Source organism: Brienomyrus brachyistius, chromosome 16 (genome assembly GCF_023856365.1).
Source record: "Brienomyrus brachyistius isolate T26 chromosome 16, BBRACH_0.4, whole genome shotgun sequence".
In the NCBI taxonomy this organism is placed as follows: domain Eukaryota; kingdom Metazoa; phylum Chordata; class Actinopteri; order Osteoglossiformes; family Mormyridae; genus Brienomyrus; species Brienomyrus brachyistius.
This window is the reverse complement of record NC_064548.1, coordinates 14,405,505-14,421,438: the sequence shown is the minus strand read 5'-3', so window position 1 is coordinate 14,421,438 and position 15,934 is coordinate 14,405,505. Positions and strand designations below refer to the sequence as shown.

Below are 15,934 nucleotides of genomic sequence, written 5' to 3'. Positions count from 1 at the left end.
AAATAGTCGAAAGATGAATCCATAGAAAAATAGTTGTTAATGGCAGTCCTACTAAGCTTTGATTCTGTGAAAACTCTGACACAGGACATTTGTAAACCCCACCTCAGTGCCGTAGGACACCAAATTGCACAGAACACTGTGGCAAGATGCACAATTAGCAACAAGGTGAGTTACACAAGAGAAGAACAAACGTATGAACAAAAGGGACCTGCATGAGCTGCAACTCTGTCATTAACCTAAACCAGAGTTTCTCAAATTTGTCCTCGGGGACCCCCAGACAGTCCACATATTTGCTCCCTCCTAGCACTCAGCTCAAACAATCAAGAACAGCGAATACTTGGTACACCTGTGCTGGGCGCTGGGAGGGAGCATAAACTTAGACGTGGGGGGGGGGGGGGGGGGATCCCTAAGGACTGGGTTGAGAAACACTGCCCTAAATATATCAAATCTCAAGCCTAAAGACATTACTCTTGCTATAAACAAGAGCTATTATAAAACACTTAAAGTTCAATTAAAATGTGTTAAAGCAGAATAGCACCCCCAGAATCTGCTCCCCTGCCCTCTGTAGGACAGTACTTCTTTAAAATGGTAACTGTGCTGATGGCTATTTAACAAACCATCACCCCAGAAAGCCACATTCACACCTGAGCGCTGCAACCACAAGCAAGCAAAATTAACGAGGGAACAAAAAAAAAACACAAAGAACGCAGGTGCACAGGCAGAGGGAGAGGAAGAAGAGTTTTGGCGGGTCACATCCAGCAAGGAGGGGGCGCTCTCTCTCTATCCCTCCATTAATTAAATATCACCTTTCATCACTCGGAGCTTCGGGAGACGTGTCACAACACGTGCGGTCCCGGGCCATTTAGCGGTAAAGTGGGGGCCGGGACGTCAAAGGCCCCCGGGAGGATATCTCCCCGCAATAACACCTCCCTGACGTTATAAACAGAGATCATCCATGCAGATAATAGCCAGATAGAGAAATGACAGAGCTAAATTATTCATTACACACACTTCTGTTTCTGCACCAGCGGAGAATCACCCATCTCCAGTGGCTGCTGCTGTTTTACAGTAAAAGGAAGTTTATAAAAATCACCAGGAAAGCCCGTCCCCACGACCCATCACACTTCGTCAAATAAAGATCCAGGCTAATGAGCTGTTATTTCACTGCTTAATGGTCACATGCAATTAATCATGGGCAAACAACAGGCCATGCTTGATTCTCTCCACAAACTTCATGGACTCCAGAACTTCAAAATCTTATGTATTTTGTTGTAGAATATCAGGAATTTAAAACAGATTAATATTCATACTGTATTAGTATTCATGCATACCCTGCAGGTATTTCTTGGCATGAAACTTCTTTACTACACATGCCGATAATGAAATTTCTCCTAATATTTTAACATATACTTATAGATTGGAAGATGGGAGCCCATCCATTCGTCTGTCTTCCATAACCACATATCCAGTCCAGGATTGTGGTGAGCCTGGAGCCCATCCCAGAAGGCACAGGGCATGAGGGTGGGGGACACCCCCGGCGGGGCAAGCACTGACACACACAAAGTGTAATTTCGATGCACCAATTCGCATAACCGCATGTTTTTGGATTACGGACAGGACCCAGAGGAAACCCAAATGGACAAAGGTGGACAAGCAAACACCACAAACAACAGAGCTGGGGGCTGGACTCGAACCTGCAACCCCGGAGGGGTGAGGCCCCAGGATTTCCACAAAGTCACTGCAGCACCCGACCCATACTATATGGATACTTCATTATTATTATTACTACTACAGGAAATATCAGCCCAGCTAAAGCAAACAGTGCAGTGGGAGGTTGGAAACATTAAACCCTTGTAAGTTTTAACAGCAGTCTGATGGTGCCAAGAGGCCAGATGCTTCAAGAGCAATGCAGGTGAGGTTAGAGAAGACGCCCAACATTTATTCTTCAGAGAAGCCAGATCCGATCAGGAGGGCGATGGGTCTTATGAGGGCTGGGTGTGGACTCGCATCCCCCAAAGCTGAACTGTCAAGACGCTCTATTTATAAGCTAATGTCAGTCCTGGAAAGCCAGGTGGATTCAGCAGCAAAACCTCAGCCGGAAACAGAACTGAAGTGACCAAATCATTATGTATTTTTTATTATTTTATGTTAGACTGGACTTCACATCAGTAGAAAAAAAAAAAAAGATATTTACAGCAGGTTAGTACTCTGTTGATCGGAAGGTGGTCTGATTGCTTGGGGAAACTAGTAATGATCAACACCTTGCTTATGTGGAAATGACACTTACTGACACTTCTTACAAAACCATGCCCTTTTAAAAACATATATGAATTAAAGAATCTTTGCTGCCGGTGCGAGGCTGAGCCTCCTGCATGACAAAGTGCGGACGGGAGCAGGAAACTCCCAGGTCTCCGGCGGGCCTCTTTGCAAAAGCCACTTAAAAAGAGCCGGTAAAGCGGCAGGGGAACCGGCAGTAAAAACGCTGAGATCATGCGAGCCTGGGTTGGTGCAGGGGGGGCTTACATGCTGTGATCGGGGGAGGGGATGCCATGCCATCGCGGTGTATGCATGCAGGCAACTCCCCCCCCCCAGACCCCAAAACCACCTCCCAGTTTCATGCATTGCGTTCCATATCAAGGAGGTGAGGTATCGACAACAGATTACATTGTTGCGAATGTAAATCGGACAGATACACGTACTGGTGTGGGGATTCAGAAGAACCTCATTGAGGAAGGGGGGCGAGCGATCACCCCGGCTTGACAATACAGCCAGCTGTAGGAAAGACCCCCCGCCCCACCGGGTTTTATTTGGGGTTGGATCTGCTCTCACGCAGCGCAGGAGGGGGGATCCATGAGGTCTCCCGGTACTGCACGCTTCCTCCAGTGAGGAGTAATGCACCGCACGTCCCTCGGAAAATCCTGCACCGTGCGTTAAAAGGATAAAAAAAGGAAAACCCCAACCCTGCGGATCGGACGAGTAAAACCCGACCCGATTCGGAACGAGAGCGGCGTTAGAGAAGTTAGAGCAGGAACAACGGAGTGCCAGTTTTTTGGTGGTGGGTGGGGGATGATGAAGCACGGACATAACTTCAGGCTCGCTTTTTACAGTCGAGGTGGCTTTTCACGCTAGGAAATTAAAACCACCCCTCCTCACCGAAACGACGCGCGCGCACATTTTCACGGAAAAGTGATCAAAACTCACCTCCTGGCAGCGTTGCATGTCCGCGGAGAGAGCCCACTGTACGGATATTCATGCAATCCCACAAGCCGTGAGCCACACGGAGCACAAAACTAACCCGGATAAGAGACCCTAGGAATCGCTCGTACTCAAGGAGCGGCGCGGGCGGGGGGGGGGGGGGGGGAAGCAAGGGGAAACTGCCGCAGTACCCACAGATGCCACGAGAGGGCAGGCGCTAACCTGTTAATGCTAGTTGATTCACTCGCTCAAAGCAATCCATCAATATTCAACATGTATATTGCCATGTGTGCATCATATTTGTTACTTTTTCACAAACTTATTTTTAATGATCTGCTAGTCCGTACAAAACAATACATTTTAGAGTATAAAAAAAAAATAATTTAATTTAATCTTATTAATTATAATGCAGTCTAATATCAATATTATTAATATATACTACCACAAATAATAATAATGATAAAATTTCATGATAATAATAATAAACAACGATAATAAATAACTTTATATAATGAAATTATATCATTTATGTATCATTTATCGTTTAATATTTTAATTGGTTAATTACATTTAAAACTATATTCCTTAAATGATATCTGGATAGTTCAATTATGTATCAGTTATCACGTGACGCGGTTCCAGCTCAAAGCTGAACGGTGTTTCGACACAAGAGCCTAAATCTGAAACTCACCATACAGTAAGAGTCTAATATAACACTGTGTCATTCTTAGCCAGAAAAGCTGTTATCTATTATAAATGAAGCATGGTGTGTCCCGGTATGTTATGTAAGTGTGTCCTGGTATGTCCAGTAAGTATTCGTGTTTTTCAAAGTCTATGTTTTATTTTCATGCATTAAAGTATCATTAGTTTAGATTTTGTTCCCCCTGCTGTTTAATAGAGATTTGGTGAAGGTATGGAAAATATGGAACTCAGTTGCCTTTTGTAGTTTTACGGTGTTGTAATGAAGCAAAACCAGTCTCTCTCTCTCCTTCTCTTTCTGATCTTGGCTGTAAACAAAAATGACTACCTGCACAGACCTGTGTCCCCCACCCTCTCGACGCTTATAAAACTTGGGCTGAAGCCCTCAATCCAGTTAGTCAGGCAGAACTCCCCAATATAAGTTAGAGGCAATGTATAAAAATAGTTTTAAAGCACGGTTCACCTCTGAGATTGTTCGTGGGGTGTGTCACGCAAAAAGTAACTCGCCTCTACATTCCAGAGCTTGAACGTTTTTTTAAATTATGATTTTATTTTTATGATATTTATATTTATTGTGAGTGACTGTTGCCAAGAACCCTTGGATGTGCTGATTTAGAGGACAAGGCATTTGGTAGTGTACACCGTGGATAGGACATCTCCAATACTCTGGAAAGTATTTATTTATTCACAGATTCATTGACATCAAGGACAGCACACCTGTCCATCACAGGACAGTCTCACAGACACCGGTTAATTCACAGACTCATTGACATCAGGGACAGCACACCTGTCCATCACAGGACAGTCTCACGGACACCGGTTAATTCACAGACTCATTGACATCAGGGACAGCACATCTGTCCATCACAGGACAGTCTCATGGACACCGGTTAATTCACAGATTGACTGACGGTTAATTCACAGATTCATTGACATCAGGGACAGCACACCTGTCCATCACAGGACAGTCTCACGGACACTGGTTAACTCACAGATTCATTGACATCAGGGACAGCACACCTGTCCATCACAGGACAGTCTCACGGACACTGGTTAACTCACAGATTCATTGACATCTTGTCCACTATCGGCAGTGGTGGTTTAATGCACAGGCTTAAGCAGGCTGAACTCCAGGGGCCTCTTCTTCAAAGGGGCCTCAGTTAACCTTGTTTAATAAAATCTTATGCTTAGAGTTGCAAGTCATCACATTTTATACTAAATAATAAAATGCTGTGTCCCGTTTTGAACCAATACAGAATGCAATTTGTCCCATATTTTTGTGTAAGGAGCAAAACACACTTTTTTTCCCAGGCCATGCAGCCAATCTCCCACCTCCAACAATTTCTTAAAAAGTGCCTTCTTCTACAGGCTTCTCTGCTTTTAACTTATAAATTTACATGATGCATGATATGAACTTAATAGACCTACTGCGGTTCTTAAATTATAAACGGTGCGCCGTTCATTTATCAATATTATTGGTATATTAACTTAATTAGACTTCTGCTACTTTAGTGCACGTAGGTGCGCTATGCTCCAGTGCACAGAGATAGGAGCAGACAGGAGAAGTGAAAGTCTGATTTGCAGTTACACACCATACTTAGATGACTGACAGACGTAATGTCCTCATGTGCCGCTGAAGATGCTCGCTTATTGCTGGCGATCACCACCAGCTGCTAGTCTGAACTGATTTTCATGTGCCGAATTCAGTTGTTCCTCAATATTTCTTCCTAAACGGCACATGAGTGAAGCAATAACTCTCCCCAATCATTGTTGAACCTCCCTTCTCTGTTATCATCTTTAGATTAGATTAGTTAAACTTTATTGATCCCAATGGAAAATTCTTGAGAAATTTTATGTGCATGCTGCTGGGCTGCTGTGTGGCTCAGCCGTAAACCTGCTGTGCTTGCGATTGTAAGGGTGCTAGTTTGAGCCCCGGCCTTTGCAGAACTGCATGTCCACGGGTCCCAGAGCAAACTCCTTACCCCCAGCTCCAGGGCTGCTACGCACTGGCTAATTCTGTGCTGTGCTGCCCGCCCCCCCAAGCTGTTCTCACACTGTATATGTGTCTCAATGAGAGCAAGCTGGGGGTAGGCGAAAGACAATTCCTCCATGGGGAGTAATGAAATATCACTATTCAATGCCTCCTTGCATTTTCACTCTTGATAATAGGACTAGAAAGAAAAGGATGCAATGAAAACAAACCAGCACCAGGTTCCATTACCTTGAATACCAGTTCAGGGAACCAGTACTGTAATGCTTGGAGAAGCCAGGGTTACTCTGGATATATTACTTTGGGCAAGTGATCTACTATCATTGGCCACATGGGGGCACTGTGGGGAACTGTGGGTTTGGGTTCTGTGTCCATGATCAGAAGGGTGCTGGTTCAATCCCCCTGGCTGGCAGAACGATTGTATTACAGTTGAGTAAGGCCATTAATCCCAAAGACTGCTTTCAGAAAAATGGCTAACCCTTTGCTCTGAACTCAAGTATCACTCGCACCAATATATGTCTGTCTCATTTGAGAACAAGCTGGGATATACCAGAACTGAGGAATTCCTATGTAACTGTACTTATATGTGTATGAAAGGCAACATCATATGAAGCATAATTACTAAAAAAATACAGAACATGATTAATAAAGTTTTGTATTATCCATCCATCCATCCATTTTCCAAACCGCTTATCCTACTGGGTCGCGGGGGGTCCGGAGTCTATCCCAGAAGCAATGGGCATGAGGCAGGGAACAACCCAGAATGGGGGGCCAACCCATTGCAGGGCACACTCACACACCATTCACTCACACATGCACACCTACGGGCAATTTAGCAACTCAAATTAGCCTCAGCATGTTTTTGGACTGTGGGGGGAAACCGGAGTACCCAGAGGAAACCCCACGACGACATGGGGAGAACATGCAAACTCCGCACACATGTGACCCAGGCGGAGACTCGAACCCGGGTGTTTTGTATTGTTTTAGTTTTTAAATATAATGATGATGATGATGATGATGATGATGATGATTGTGAAATGAACACATTCAAATGGAATTCAGATTGAGTTTATATGTGTTGTTTTTAATGACTTTAATCCAAGTTGTAACAAACCAGTAGAAATTCACATTACACACTTCTGAAGAAAGAGAAATGCATTTAAAAGCATTTCCATATAGAGTACCATTAAAATATAACTTATAAGGTGAGATCTGTCTAACTCCATCAGCACAACTTGAGATTTAACTGCAAAAATACTATTAGAATATTAGATAATGTATATATCTATTAATCTATCCATGTTGGGTTATGGTCAACCTGCATATGTGCTGGTGTCTAGTATGCATACTACAAGTGTCTAGTATGTAATGAATTAAGAGTACGCGTATATCATTTAAAGTTCATAGCTTGTAGCTACCTAAGATATGACCTGAGATAAATTATGCAAAGAGCCAAAAAGGTATTAAACCTATGAATTTTATGGATAAATACTGCGTATCTCCAATTAGACTCGCAAATGTTCTTGTTACTAATCATTAAACATATGTGCAGGGTTTATATGCAATGATACATTAAATGAATTTGAGTTAAATGTACAGGAATAGGTTACACCTAGAAAACCCTGAAAAAAGCCATGTGACCTGGGACAGGCACAAGCTATGCATTACATCACACTTTCATGCAACACGTTTCATTTCAAAGCAGAGAAATTCATTCAAGTACAAATTTGGCACCTCGGCTTCAAGCTTTCTGACTTCTGGCTGTTTGTTGCACTGCTGTGACACGTCTCCCTTCACTGCTGTGACACGTCTCCCTTCACTGCTGCCTCTTGCTTTCTCGATTTACTCACTCCTGTTCCTGCTTTTGAAAAACGCACCGAAAGTGTGTATTTTTAAATAGGGCTACAGGTTCTGCCTTCCTCTGTCTCTTGTGTTGTGTTTGCAGCTTTCCCTTCACCTTGGGCACTGGAGACATCCTCCTCTTCCACACATCTGCATGTCAATGACCACAAACACATCGTGAGAGTGGAAATGGCTATAGGCAGTGTGTTTAAAGTGAGGCAGTGTTACCTTTACTGTACTAACAAAGCGAGAGCGTGATGAGTGATGGAATGTGTGGGAAAAGCGTTTAGGAGGAGGCAGAGTCTAAGTATCTCGGGAAAACCTGGAAAGAAATGGATTGTGGCTGGAACACACCCACCGTGATAGGCTGAAAAAATGGGCTGCGCCCCTCCCTACACCAACAGAATACCTCAGGCAATAGAGGCAACAGTGTTACAACACAGATTGTGTGGTGAACTTATACTCCAAGAAGGATGGTTTGGACTGTCAAGCTTTTATGTTAGCCTAATTCTAACTGGAACATCCAAGTATGTTTGTTACCAGTTGCATTTTATGTCATCCCATTCAGTGGGTGCTTCTCCATATGCATACTTACCTTTCTTGTATTCTCATGTACCTGTCTGACGCCATCTTCCATTGCCAACGTACAGTCCCAATGCTCACGAACTGTACAGAGGACAATAACAATCAATAATAATAACAGTAACAATCACCGGATGTCATTCTTGCCCAGCCTCAAATACCAAGAATGCATCGGTTGCATCCTGGCCAAATAAGAACAATCCCATGATTCATTACATCCCAAGTTCGTTTTTGGGAGGCAGATTAGCAAGACTGCTCTTGGCAAGAACGCAAGTTCATTCTTTGCGTTCTAGGTATTGAGAAACATCCAGGGTGTTTCCTGCCTCATGCTCTGCGTTTCCCGGGACGGGTTCTAAGCGACCAGGCTTTAATCACCATGGTACCTGCTGCCGTCATTTTCCGCTCTTCCACTTCGCATTCTGTAGACGGACATCCAGCTATACTACTGGAACTACTAAACTGTAAAAAAAAAAAAAAAAAACATGCACACATACTGCTTAAAACTTGCTATACTAACCATTTCCGTACGATTATACAGTATTTAGTGTAAAAATACATATTTGCATTATTAAAAAGACATCCAGACTGTGAGCTGATGAGATCGACGTAATCACAGATCATCACTCAAGATAACTTTATTGTACCCATCTTAAAAGGGAGCTAACGTAAAACTGCTCTCTTGGGACACTTTTACTTATATAAAGACATAAAATGGTTCCAGTATCTCAAAAACAGCTAGTATTTTTGCGCACCACAGGGTCTAGAGTTTAGAGAGAACTGTTCTGAATAGAAAGCATCCAGTCAATGGCATTTATGTGGCCAAAAGGTATATACGACTTCTTTGGGGCGAGCACGGCACCACGAGCGCTTATATCCACGCAGCTGTGAATAACAGTAGACCTGCAACCACCTCTGGAAGGGGTATGTAACTACATGTTCGAGGCGCCTTACTGCCTGAAGCAACCGCTACTGAACAGCTCAGACAAACTGACAGGGAGTCTTATCTTCAAATACACCTATTACTTCTCCGGCTTTGCCGCCCTCCCCCCTCTTCCCCTTTTGCACGTGGTATTCTTTGTTTCATTATAACACCTGCCCATCATCTTATAATCGGTAAAATATTTTCCAAATCTCTGAACCAGTATAGGGTTACAAAAAATTGTGCATGCTAGTAATGTTATGTAATCCCCAAATATTTAAACGATCACATATCGTATTGTTTTCACAGTGCTTACACCCCGTTAATCGTTGCCTGCAGGTTTTGCTTTTTCTACTTTCTTTAACCTTTGCACGAGCGCCGCATAATGGCGAACCAGAGAATGACAGCAGAGCTACAAAGAACTGCAATATTTTTTTCCCGATTGAAAGTTCAATTTCAAAAACACGTTCATGAACAATAAAGGTACAATGAGAATAAAGTGGAAAAACGTCAGTTACTTATATATGTAGTTCGCGGAGCAAAATGAACGTCCAACGTGCATTGTATTGCCTTTACTGTAATTTGAATCAGTTTTTAAAGGTTTATTTTCCCGAATGAGATGCAAACTGTAGGCCTTGTCTTGTACTTTAATTCCATGCAGCACATTACCTATGCCATTACCACCCATTCAAACGGCCATCCTTCTTCCGCTTATGTTGAACGGGGTTGCGGAGACAGTTAAAACATTTAATCATGCTTGGGTCGAAGCTACACTGGATAGCGACTAACTACGGCTCTTAATCATTAATCATGTACTAGTGCATCAATTAATTAATTAATTAATTAATTGGTTTCTCAATTTATGACGCGCTTGCATATTTTTGCTTTTTTTATAGATAACCGACAGGGGGCAACCATATAACGCCTCAAAAATGGTCTGAACAAACTACATATTTTTTTATTTCAAATTTACCATTTTAGTTAACTTCGATAGTCACATTTCAACTTACATTTCAACTGCGCTGTCGCCTATGTACAGCTTTACATTTTAATTTATCATAATATTTTTATTCTTAGTCAATTATAATTATGCAATATAAACCCTTTAATTGACAATTAAGTGATTTAACTGACTAAACAATTTCCTTCTGGATAATAAAAGTTTTCTGCAAGACTCCGCACTCTAAAGTGTATATCTGCTGATATATACAACAGGAAACCCCAGATAAACACAAACAAACGAATTCAAATTAATACCGACTTGCTGTGTCACGTTCATTCTAATACAGTCCTGCATAGATATTCTAATGTAAAAAAAGAAAAACGGCAGTTTTAAGTATTTCCTCTGGCGTTAGTATATTATCAAGTTATTCAATCTAATGACAGTTATAATTGTATTTTGCTGCATCGTGCTGTGTTTCTGGTAATATCAGCACCTTCTGTGTTAAGTTTAGGCCAATCGCTAGTGGTTAGTCAATATGATTTTTTTTTAAAAAAAAAAGCAAAAACGATCGATCATAATCACCGTGTGAGCGCTGGCTCACATGCGATACTGTGATCAGCACCTTTGTGTCCAAAATGTACAGAAGGACCCCTCTTTTGTCAAGTATTTTAATGCAGACAGTTTCTGAAAACTATAAACATTAAATATACATGAATACGAATGGCATAAAAATTTACATATCCATAAATTCAGTGTTCACATTTAATGGCATTGTTCAAACAAAATATTGAATATCGAAATGGATTTTTCTTTTGTGCAACGTTATCGTAATGTAAATCACGTTAGTTCGAAGTATTTAAGCTGGATCCGCACACTATTTATCTAGTGTCGATTGTTATATTTAGATGTATCCTTGCAATTATATTATGAATACCTTGCATTACAATATTTTTTTACTAATTAGTATTAATTTTTAATTGTCAAAAATACTACACAATAGATTCATTAGCACTACTATGTTGACAAACTGCATGTCATTAATCCCATAGTAGGTCTACGTTTTGTGACTGTGATAAACGTTGCGCCTTAACACTACAATTAATACACAGTGTAAATGCACAACGGTAATGCGCGCTGAGTTGAGTGATATTGCATCCGGTCTACTTCGATGCATCTTGAGGCAGTCCGTGAGTTTTCCTTATCATTCAGGGTAGCCCGACTTTATAAAATCAACATGCAAAACAGCAATGTTAAAGCATAATAATGTTTTCGATTGCAAGTCTATTCCTAACATCTATGAGTAAGTCTGAACTAGTCGGAAAAACAAATGGATAAAAATATAGTTCTACAGGCTTCTCTGATTATAACTTATAAACTTACATGATACATGATATGAACTTAATAGACCTACTACGGTTCTTAAATTATAAACGGCGCGCCGTTCATTTATCAATATTATTGGTATATTAACTTAATTAGACTTCTGTTACTTTAGTGCACGTAGGTGCGCTATGCTCCAGTGCACAGAGATAGGAGCAGACAGGAGAAGTGAAAGTCTGATTTGCAGTTACACACCATACTTAGATGACTGACAGACGTAATGTCCTCATGTACCGCTGAAGATGCTCGCTTATTGCTGTCAGGATCAGGAAGATGACGACTCAAAATAAAACATTAATAAAAATGCTGTTCATATGCTTCTTTTCTAGTTACTGTTTCGGCTAAGGCCCTTACATAAAACAGACAGCTCAATTGCTTATTTTTTATTAAGAGATTGTCTGTAACGACACAAGAATTACCTTCACGTTTTTCGAAGCACTTAGAGTTTACAGTTGCATACGCATGCGCTTTAACTCCCACTTCGCAGATGCAGACTGCTGTGTAACAGAGATTCGCCAACGGGTAACAGCACTGTTCTGTACTTGGCTTGATTACTTTTAGGATATTACGGGACTTGAAGGCAAATGACAGTTTAGTCACAAACCCGTAAAAGCAAAGGATCCATCAGGTCTATCCGTTTAGTTAAAAATAACAAAAACAAACAAACAACGACAGTGAAAGCTACAAATAATGGCATATTAATGAGGTGCGTAGCCAAGATCGCGCACAGGGGGACGCGCTAAATGATCTGACCCCTGGCTCTGTGTTTGCGCAGATGGTCGGGAGCGCGCGTGTGCGTGAATGGGTTAAGGTACTGACGTATACCAAGAAGTGTGTTCATTTCAATGCTAGAGTTAATGAGACCAGACTGATTCTTCCCCCTTCTCAATTCTTCCCCCTTCTCTCCTCCCTCTCCTCCCGGCCCTTTTCCATCTGTCCGAGACAAAGGGCCGGGAGCTCGCGCGAGCCGGGTCCCTGCTGGTGAAGTGGGCAGGGATAATGGGGTCCATCCCCTGGGCCGCATTACAGCACATGGATCTGTCTTTGTGCCCCGGCTCGCGTGACATACGCGGGCACTTCAGCGGGTCGCTGCGGTGGGCGCTGAGGACCCCGGAAAAGGGGAAGGAGGGATGGCTACACTTAAAAAGAAAAGTCATAATAATAACAATAATAATAAAGCCGCGTTAAAGGAGTAGGTGGTATTCACGCGCACACGGGGCACAGTGGTCTCTAATGACACTGCACATATGGCTGTAGGTTTAAGAAAAAAAAAACTTTAAATAGCCTTATAATAAAAGCGACATCAGCATTATTCCTGCTCCAGGCTGAAGTTTACTCGGAGAAACCCGAAGCATTTTAGATGTGCCCGAATTATATCTCTGAGCCTTTTGTACACATCCCGGCATATGGTCACTTTTAGGCGAGGGCTACTATTTAATCCTTTGTGAAAAGGGGTAGCAATATGGCTCTTTCTTGCTCGCAAACACATATGCGCTGCTCTCGCCATCTACCACCCCCTCCACCTCTTCCTTTTGTCTCGCTAAGAATAAATTGAAGAGACTCATCGCGTCCAAACTTTCGCTTAATGAAAATGTATATTCTTTGCTGCCAGCGAGCATAGAAACTGCTCATCCAGGAGGGGGGGGGGGCGGGGGGTGAAGTCTGTCCCATTCCGACTATGGCAAATATGCCCGCTTTTCGTTTGTTTTTTAGAAGGAAAGTAATTACATACGAACAGAAGGTAACCAGTCTGACGCACTACTGATTGTAAGGGGGAAATAATTACGTCAATAATGACAGAAAAGAAAATCTGGTTATTTAATTTTGTTTCTAAATTAGATGCAATGTAGCAGATTTTGTTACTTTGCCTATTTATAGACTTTGTGCAACTTACCATAATCAATTACACGTTTATACACAGTTATCAAATAGAAACAATATATTTTGCTAGATCTAACTGAAAGATCATCGCTGGTTTTGTCATTAAATTCCAAGTCTTTCCAGTGACCTAGTTTGTAGCTGCATCTGGTTGGTTTCTTATAGTTTAAGCTTCATTAAATGTTCAGCAAATCCATGAAGTATGATGTTATGACCCGTCTAGAGAGATATGATAACACCAATATTCTGAATGACGTGGATGAAGTGTAACACGTGATATATATTTTTCAGAAATTCAAAAACACAGTCTTTAAATATATAGACAGAGCATTGTTATTATCAGCACATTCTTAGTTGAATAATATCTGTTTTTATATAACTCAAAAGTATCTTTTTTTCGATTATATGTGCTTTGAATATATTCACAAGGGGAAGATGTCACACTCACCTAGGGAAAAAAAATATTCAAAATGTCCAGTCAAGAAGGGACACAGTATTACAGAAAGATATATGGATTATGTGGGATACTGAACCCTAAGAAAGTTATGTCTGTACACTCTCGCGTGCCCTCTTGATGCAGTGCCCCTGGGCATTCTGGGAAGTGAAGATCAGAAGAACGTTCTTGGTGTAGCCCTTCAGCGCTGAACGTTGACATCTCATGTTACTATACAGGCGCAATGTTTTGGTGGAAGGTTTGATCTGAGGGGGTTTGTGAGGTCTTCCATCACATAATCACTCTCCCATGTGGTTAGTTCTCAGCAGTGATGTTTCCAGTCAGCGAACATCTTCACTTCATGAAATTGGACTCTTTTATTATTATTTTTTATATATATATACTTCTGTCACACCACGCGGATCCAGCTTCAGTTCACCGTTGCTTTTTGTGACTTCTTCTCCCCTGGAACAGGGAAGACTGCTCCAACCTGCCGGTGTCACACTCGTCTAGGAACTTCCAGATCTGTGATCAGTGTTATTTTAGGTTCATTTGGAAGCACTCCAGGGGTTGTGTTGTCATTGAAGTAGACCTCCATGTACTCTTCAAAGGATATTAGAAGACTGCCTTGATGGCTGACCACCCGATAACAATATTTAGTTTGCTGGAAGCATGGGTCATTTAATCCAACGCCACCCGCAATTTAATTCCAAGTACTGAGAAAGTACTACTTAAATCCAATCAATTGAAACCGCTGATACACGTTACATAGGTGTGAGTGATTCGGAGCTGCTATCAAATACTTGCTTTTCGGCACGGTTTACATGAGCAAAATATTTTTTGAATGACGTTGTCGTGTTCAAATCTCAAATGAAATGAATTTTTCATTACGGACAGATTTTCTCGGAGCAAACAGGGGTTCAAACAAGAGACTCCGATGACACTTCTCTCATTATTCTGGCAAAAGGTGTGTTTGACCCAGGAGGGCTATGTAATCTCTGCCCAATAAATGTATTCAGATTAGTTCTAAAATGTCAAGTTGATTCGGCGGTACGATTTCAGGTATAATGTCAAAGCGAGTAAAACAGTAAAGACCATCTATTTGAAAACTAATCGTTGCATGATTTTATACAGTATAATAATAATACTACTACTAATAATAGTTTTAATATTACCAAAATATTAAAAATTAGCGTGTCATTTTTAATGTTGGCTTTTTCATCAACATTTTAAGCAAAACGAACCAGTGATACTTCAGAGGAATTATAAACACGTTTTTATAAATTTCTGTCTCAAAGCTTTCTATGCGGAACTATAATCCGGAATGTTCGTTTCCCTCAGTCAAATAAAACGCTAGCGTTAAAGATATAGTTTAAGGATGTTTATGTCAGTCTAAATAAACTGTCTGCCACGCGGTTAAAAATACAGAATTCATTTTTGTTTCGTAGTCGTGTTGTTATTTTCAAAAATCCTAAATATTTTTTCCCATTTCCAGTCGGCCAATATGTCATGCTCGCTCATAAATTTCCATCTTCCCTTTCTCCCTCTGTCTTTCCCACGGGAGGTGCCAGACGGCCAGTAATTTGGTTGTCTTGGCTTGTCTGGAGTAACACCTGCCCCCTCTCTGGGGAGGGCGGCTTTCAGCTGAAAGCGAAGAGGAGAGGGAACACAGGCATAGAAAAATCACTCACACACATGGACGGACTGACCAGCCGTTTGAAGGCTCTCTTTCCACAAGGTGCGCTTCTTTCCACAGCGAGCGCCGGCATTTAAGTCCTACTACCTACACATATTCCAACAAATATTTCAGCGTCATGGTAATTATAAGGCGAGAAAAAGCTTCGATTACCTACAGTGATTTAAATTTCAACATTATTTTCTCTGTTTAGAGATCAGACTACTGTTGTGGTAAAATCGTATTTGTGATAGAGAACTTCATGCAATTTTAAACAAGGAGTTTTCTATCCAATTATATTTTCCAAATCAACCTCGAGAAACGGTAACCATGTCATATTAATGGAAACCTTTATATGCAAATAACGATTTATTTGTGGTTGAGTCAAACCTTTAAAT

General features: G+C 41.4%; 1 protein-coding gene across 1 annotated transcript in view; it reads right to left on the bottom strand.

Annotated features, from left to right (window-relative positions):
• Positions 1–3,335, bottom strand: part of vangl1 (VANGL planar cell polarity protein 1) — a 48,447-nt gene extending 45,112 nt beyond the window's left edge. Inside the window, exon 1 of the mRNA XM_048978692.1 lies at positions 3,202–3,335. The gene's annotated coding sequence lies outside the window, so the exon portion shown is untranslated. The remainder of the gene's footprint in view (positions 1–3,201) is intronic.
• Between the last annotated feature and the right edge of the window lie 12,599 nt (positions 3,336–15,934).